This window comes from Lathamus discolor, chromosome 5 (assembly GCF_037157495.1).
Source record: "Lathamus discolor isolate bLatDis1 chromosome 5, bLatDis1.hap1, whole genome shotgun sequence".
Taxonomy (NCBI): domain Eukaryota; kingdom Metazoa; phylum Chordata; class Aves; order Psittaciformes; family Psittacidae; genus Lathamus; species Lathamus discolor.
The window spans coordinates 99,101,872-99,109,735 of NC_088888.1; the positions used below are offsets into that span (position 1 = coordinate 99,101,872).

The 7,864-nt window shown below is 40.8% G+C and overlaps 1 long non-coding RNA gene across 2 annotated transcripts; it reads left to right on the forward strand.

Annotated features, from left to right (window-relative positions):
- The first annotated feature begins 518 nt into the window (after nt 1-518).
- Nucleotides 519-6,883, forward strand: LOC136014431 (uncharacterized). Of its 2 annotated transcripts, none has more exons than XR_010612696.1 (3): nt 519-587; nt 2,037-2,120; nt 6,801-6,883. It is a non-coding gene; the product is annotated as an uncharacterized LOC136014431 (long non-coding RNA). The 2 variants fall into 2 exon arrangements; XR_010612697.1 differs by lacking the exon at nt 6,801-6,883 and adding an exon at nt 3,760-3,830.
- Nucleotides 6,884-7,864: the final 981 nt, after the last annotated feature.

Here is a 7,864-nt window from a genome sequence, read left to right on the forward strand (position 1 = left end):
GTCTTGAACCAGGGATGAAGCATTCATAACTTTCTTGGGCAACCCATTCCAGTTCCTCACCACCCTCACAGTAAAGAATTTCTTCCTTATATCCAATCTAAACTTCCCCTGTTTAAGTTTGAACCTGCTACCCCTTATCCTATCACTACAGTCCCTAATGAAGAGTCCCTCCCCAGCATCCTTATAGGCCCCCTTCAGATACTGGAAGGCTGCTATGAGACTGTCACCAGCCACCTCGTTGTTTTTCATGTGCCTTAGCATGTCTTCCAAGAAAATCTACTCCAAGATTTTGCCAGGCATGGAGGTGAGACTGGCTGGTCTGTAGTTCCCTGGGTCATCCATTTTCCCTTTCTTGGAAATGGAGGTTATATTTCCCTTTTCCCAGTCATCAAATGTATACAATATCTAGTATTGTGTAAAGATCTTATTGTGTAAAGAACATCTGTGTTTAATCTTGTTTGTCTCCTGAAAATAGTGTGTTGTCTTTTGAATTTATGTTACTGTTCTTTCTTGCCCTACAGAATTGGTAATGAAGAGAAAAATATGAAATTTTCTCATGCAATGAATGTATAAAGACCTATTGGGAGGTGAGCACTTTGCTACAAAATGTTCATGGGAAGAATTCAAATCCTGTTTTGCTTGGGGGGGGGGGGGGGGAGAGTTAAATAAATAATGCAAAGATTAAATTATTGCATTGCATACACAGACAAATAACTACACAGAGATCATCTGGAAAATCCAGAAGAAATTTTTTATTATATAAAATATTTTTAATTTTTGCCTCAGTGGAAGTAAACCCATCTTATTGGCTGTAACTTATATAGGGTAAGAAATAATATATCTGAAAATTGGGCAATGGCTACTGAGATTTGCCAGTAAAAGGATCTGTAAGTCTCCTTTCGACAGTTTGTCCTAGATAGCACCTAGTTCAGCAATACGCACACATATACACACAATTAGCCAGTGTTGAAAACTTCAGCATATCAAAGAACCACTAAGTAGTTTGGTGTAAGATAATCTGTCTCCTTATACGAGTTCCATAGTTCTCAATGGGTTTAAACAGGGAAGAAAAAGATTTTAAATCGTACCTGCACCCTGACCTCTTCTCATTTATGTTTTAGTCTAGACTACATCAAATAAAATGATAAAACACTGATAACTACATAAAATTAAAGTTATTGTCAGCCCTGTCCCTAATAAGCAGAAGTCCATGTTATAGATTTTACCTTAGAATTAGATTCTTTGCTGGACAAAGGCTTTTAGATATGGAAACTGCAATATACTCCATCTCCTAAATGTGGTCGGGAGACAAAATTTGTGCAGAGGATTATCATGAGAGGCACTAGCTTTAGATGCTCAGTGAGCACCTGTTACCAGGTTGTTGTTTGGCGACTTTAATATATAACAAACAGATTTCTAAAAAATATTAAAGGGCTCAGGCATATAAAAAATATCTGAGGCCTTGTAACAAAAGTTCCCAAAAGCCTCAGCACTCACTGTTCCATCTCTGTTATAAACTTTTGCTACTTATTCACTTAAAATTACGTCTGGAACATATACATTCTAAGATTCATATATTTTATCAAAAAGTAATTATTTTTCTTTTAATTAAGTATACTAAATGTAGCATAGCGTAGGGAAGAGAAAATTAAAAGCCTGTTTTTTTAACATTGGTACATTGGCCAAAAAATGATATCAGAAATCTCCATGATAGTTTATTTTTGCAATGAATATTATTTTCAGACTTTGTTTATTGATTTGCACAGACAAAAGGTGTCGAAAAACTTAGATAGAAAGATACCAGATTGGTGTATGGGGTGGGGGAAGAATCAGAGGCTTCTGAATTGCTGCCCGAAAAAATTGCTAAAAGATGTCAAATTGATCCAAAAACTAAAAACACAGTCTTTCAGCTTCTGCTCCACAAGTTTTACTTGTGCTGTATCGGCCAGGAAACAAAACACAGTTTCTCAGTGTTGTTCCAATTCTCCATACTGAGCACATATATGTGAAGTGTAAATAATACTTTTATTTTTCAGAATCAGCAGAGCTGAATCAGTGCAAATGAGGAAAAAATGCATAGGATCAAAGGTGTAAAAACCTGGAAGAAAGTGGACACAGTGGTAACTTATGATATACCTATCAACTCATGGACATTGAGACACTATTTTCCTGGACTTCAGGTTTTCATGGATGGCCACTCTCCATCATCTTTGGTAAGTCGTGGGAAACAGGAGAGGTGCCTGAGGATTGGAGGATGGCAAGTGTCACGCCAGTCTATAAGAAGGGCAAGAAAGAGGACCTGGGTAATTATAGACCGGTCAGCCTTACCTCCATCCCTGGAAAGATGATGGAACAACTTATTCTTGACTCCATCACTAGGCATATCAAGGATGAGGGGGTCATTAAGAACAGCCAACATGGTTTTATGAGGGGGAAGTCATGTATGACCAACCTTATAGCCTTCTATGAGGAAGTGACTAGGTGGAGGGATGATGGTAGAGCGGTAGATGTAGTTTTTCTTGATTTCAGTAAGGCATTTGATACTGTCTCCCACAGCATCCTCATAGATAAGCTAAGGAAGTGTGGGCTTGACGATCAAGTAGTGAGGTGGATCGAGAACTGGTTGAAAGGAAGAAGGCAGAGAGTTGTGGTCAATGGCGCAGAATCTAGCTGGAGGTCTGTGACTAGTGGAGTTCCCCAGGGGTCGGTGCTGGGACCGGTGCTGTTTAATATTTTCATCAATGACCTGGATGAGGGAACTGAGTGCACCCTCAGCAAGTTTGCTGATGACACAAAACTGGGAGGAGTGGCTGACACACCAGAGGACTGTGCTGCCATTCAGCGAGACCTGGACAGGCTGGAGAGTTGGGCGGGGAGAAACTTGATGAAATTTAACAAGGGCAAGTGTAGAGTCTTGCATCTGGGGAAGAACAACCCCATGTACCAGTACAGGTTGGGGGTTGACCTGCTGGAAAGTAGTGAAGGGGAAAGGGACCTGGGGGTCCTGGTGGATAGGAGGATGACCATGAGCCAGCAATGTGCTCTTGTGGCCAAGAAGGCAAATGGCATCTTAGGGTGCATTAGAAAGGGAGTGGTTAGTAGGTCAAGAGAGGTTCTCCTCCCCCTCTACTCAGCCTTGGTGAGGCCGCATCTGGAATATTGCGTCCAGTTCTGGGCCCCTCTGTTCAAGAAGGACAGGGAATTGCTTGAAGGAGTCCAGCGCAGAGCCACAAAGATGATTAAGGGAGTGGAACATCTCCCTTATGAGGAGAGGCTGAGGGAGCTGGGTCTCTTTAGCTTGCAAAAGAGGAGACTGAGGGGTGACCTCATCAATGTTTACAAATATGTGAAGGGTAGGTGTCAGGATGATGGAGCTAGGCTTTTTTCAGTGATATCCAGTGATAGGACAAGGGGCAATGGGTGTAAACTGGAACATAGGAAGTTCCACGTTAACATCAGGAAGAACTTCTTTACTGTAAGAGTGACAGAGCACTGGAACAGGTTGCCCAGGGGGGTTGTGGAGTCTCCTACACTGGAGATATTCAAGGCCCGCCTGGACAAGTTCCTGTGTGATGTACTGTAGGTTACCCTGCTCTTGCAGGGGGGTTGGACTAGATGATCTTTTTAGGTCCCTTCCAACCCTTGGGATTCTGTGATTCTGTGATTCTGTAAGAGGAGCTGTATGGAAGCACATGTTCCATTGTAGACTGTGTATGACAAAGATGTTTTTAAAACAGTGGAAGTTTCTATTGTACTTAGGACCTAAAAGAGAGTTGGTGGAACTAGAGAGATCAGAAAGATTCAGAAGAGTGAAGATACTCAAGAAAAAGAATGCTCCATATTGAAATGAACTCTGGAAGAGTGAGAATGGGGGAGACAAGGAAGACATGCTATGGTTCCTTCCACTGTCCCTCTAAACCCTTTCTCCTGGGCTCAGCATTTTCAGAAGAGATGCAAATTTAGAAGAAAACATAAATAAAACATAGAGACCCTGGACTTTAGAGGACAGACTAATTGAACATCTGAGAAGATGTTCCCTGTGCCACGTCAGGCTGTGTTTTCAAGAAAGTTTCCATACTTGTGTGGCCCTAATGGAGTGTACTTTCCAAAATGTCAAGGGTGTAATTCAGTTCTCTGTCTCAGAAGTTTCCCTTACTTGTTCCCATCTCCGGGAAACACAACACTATGCCCTTCTTTGTATTGGTCAAACCACTTTTTGAACTCCTCCATAAACAGTTCTACTTCATAGTCCAGTAGAAAATTGGTACCAAGCTGGACTGTGGAGAACAGGAATCAAATGGGACTGTGTGGCCAGGTCCAGGCAGAAGAGAAGAAAGGGAGAAAGAAGCCTAAACAACTCATTTCAGAGAACATGAGCTATTAGATCAGACCACAGCAACTCTTGAAGATACAGCCTCAGTAGTTAGCAATGACACTGGTATAACAGGTTTTAGTTCAAATAAATCCTTACATTTCTAGACAGAAGAAGTAGATCAGTGTATTGGCTTGGATTCCACTTCCTGTACTCAAATAAAGGGTGAGCTATGATAAGTTGCCTTTCCAGGAGTCAGATAGCTTTGAGCTATTAACTTCTGCTTAGTTTGATTCTAGACTGGTCTCCAAAAGCATCAAATAAAAAGTTTAGTAACAAAGAGTTGGAATGTGAATTTAAAGTCTAATCTGCACTAAATGTCTATAACCCCCTGCATTTTACAGAAAAAAGTATCATTACAAAGAGGTTATGTATGTCAACCTCTATGTTATTCAAGGTCAGGAGTATATAAAATAAAAGTGTTCTTGCAGGGTATCGATATTGGTAGATAATCAATAACAATTAATCTGGTTTGAATACCATGGTTCACATGAAATAAAGGGAAATTGTCACTAAATTTAGCATGTTTTGCTAGAGAGTAAGAAAACCTGTCATGGACGTACGTTATTGGTCCAAAGTTTGACTGTTTTTCAAATGTATCAGGTGGCATTACACTCCTGACAAACCTTGCCTAAATATTCTTCCTCACTTTGAAGCAATCTTCAATAATGTTAGGAGGAACAGAACTATGCTCTGTGTACCAACAAATAATTGAATTTGGAGGCAGTACGATGGGAGAGACACATTAAAAATTATAAATTATATTACCTTGGTGTCTCTTTAGCTTGATGGAGAGTAAGAGGTGAGCTTCCCTCTGCTCTTTAGATGGGACATCACTTGTTTTAAGGAAAACATGATGGAGACATTCCAGTGAACTAGCAATCTTGGACATAACTTAGCTGGGCAATGAAAGACTGGAATGAAAGATATCTCATCAGATTAGAAGGAATTTAAATGTATTACTTTGCTGTGTTTGAGACTCAATGCATTCTTCACAACCTCCATTTTAAACACAACATAAAGTAGAGGAATATCAGCTAAGGCCCTAGGGAATAGGAAGCTGTAAAGGAGAGATTAATTGGTGTCAAGTAGGGAGTAGTAAAGGATCAGCTGGTGCTAGAAGAATTAGGCTGCAGGAAACATTTTATAGTTGTCTTTCCCACTGAAAGCGTGGTATTGTTGTTCGGTAGTCTAGTGCCTTTCCTTCTGTCAGCCTCTGTAAAGCTTTTAGCTGGGCAAGTGAATAATTAGCATTCCATTTGGATGCCTGCAGACCAGCAGTCTAGAATATTAAATAGCTCTGCAAAAATGGGGATTGTTTGAAGCGATTAACATTTTTTTATCTAAGGTGTCTGAAACGCAGGTTCATATATCTTTTTTAAATAAAAAAAAAACCAACCCAAAAAAAACCCCAAAAAACAACCTTTGCTCATAACGTTACATCTGCTTTTGACTTTAGAAATTAATCCCCTTGATATTTGACAACAAATTTCTAAAATGGAGATGTGGAAGGAGGAGATGATAAAAGTGCTCCTGCACATTATAACACATATCCCATGTCACTTGGGATCTCTGAGCACTGTACAGAAAGTATGGAAATACAGGATATTAGTAATTGTGGTGGTTTAATGCTGATAGGCAGCTTAGCCCCACACAGCTGCTTGCTTGCTCCACCACCAGCGGGATGAGGAAGAGAATTGGAAGGGTAAAAGTGAGAAAACTCAAGGGTAGACATAGGCACAGTTTAAAAGGTAAAGCAAAAGTTGTGCATGCAGCAAAGCAAACCAATGAATTCATTCACTACTTCCCATCATCAGGCAGGTGTTCATCCACCTCCAGGAAAGGAGGGCTCCATCATGTCTAATGGTTACTTTGGAAGACAAAAACATCACTCTGAAAGTGTGTTCCCCCCACCTTCCTTCTTCTCCCCCCAGCTTTATATGCTGAGCATAATGTCATATGTTATGTAATATTCCTTGGGTCAGTTGGGGTCAGTTGTCTAGCTGTGTCTCCTCCCAACAATCTGTGCACCCCCAGCATACTCTCTGGCGGGTGGGGTGAGAAGAAGAAAAGGCCTTAACTCTGTGTAAGCACTGCTCTGCAATAAATAACACTCTCCTCCCCCCTCCCATATTATCAATGCTGATTTCATCACAAATCAAAAACATAGCCCCATACAAGCTATTATGTAAAAATTTAACTCTATCCAAGCCAAAAACAGTGCAGTAATGCCAAGAATCAAACTTACGTTGACAATAGCATATTTCCTTGTCTGATTCTATGTTTTATGGATGAGACAATGCTACCTTTAGAAGACTGATCATTCTATTTAAAGGGTGTTTCTCTAACTATTTTTCTTTCCTTATCCTGAAGGCATGTAAGGCACAAGCATTTGCTTACTTATTTTTGTGACGTTTTCTCTACATAGAATCACAGAATTGTAGAATCAACTGAGTTGGAAAAGATCTTTAAATTCATCAAGTCCAACCATTACTCCAAGACTGCCAAGACCACCACTAAGCCATGTCACTGTGGCACTCATCTACATGATTTTTGAACACTTCCAGAGATGATGTTTCCACCACTTCCCTGGGCAGCCTATTCCAATGACTGATCATCCTCTTGGTGATCCAGTCTAAACCTCCCCTGGTGCAGCTTGACGCCGCTACCTCTTGTCCTATTGCTTGTTACTTAGGAGGAGAGACTGACCCCCACTTCACTACAACCTTCTTTCAGGTAGTTGTAGAGAGCGATAAGGTCTGCCTGAGAGCAACAGGTATTTTTTATAGACAAGAGGGTAAGATACAACAAAGGTGTTTGGACTTGTGAGTGCACAGAACATTACCTGGATCAAAACCAAAGGATTTTGATCAGTGTTCTGAAGTCTGAATGGCAGCCAATTTTCACAGGGGTCAATAATGAGACCAGTACTTAACATCTCTTTAACATCTTCATTAGTGAACTGGGAGACGGGATGGAGTGCACCTCCAGCAAGATCAGTGATGTGGGAGGAGCAGTCAATATCCTGGGGAGTAGAGCTGCAGTTCAGAGGGATCCCAAAATCTAGGGAGTGGGATGACATGGACTTCATGACGTTCGACCAAGGTAACTACAGTCCTGCGTCTGTGATAGAGTAACACCATGCAACAGTAGAGGCTGGGAACCAGCTGACTAGAACATAACTTTGAAGAAAAGGACCTGAATGAGCACTGTGTTCAGTATTTGTGAAAGAATTTCTGGAATACTGTGACAAGTGTTTGCCATTAAAGTAGACAAAAACTTCAGAAGTCTTCATTGCAGATGCTTATATCTAAACCAGTCAACCTGTGCCCCCAGTATAGAAAAAAAAAAAAAAAACCAACAAAAAACCACCAACTGTTTTTAAAACATGATTTGGCTGACCAGTGAGGGACAGCTAACTGAAGAGGAACTAAACTGTGCTGTAAGTGTCTATCTTCTTCCACTGATATTGAAACAGTGGCAACCTTTGGC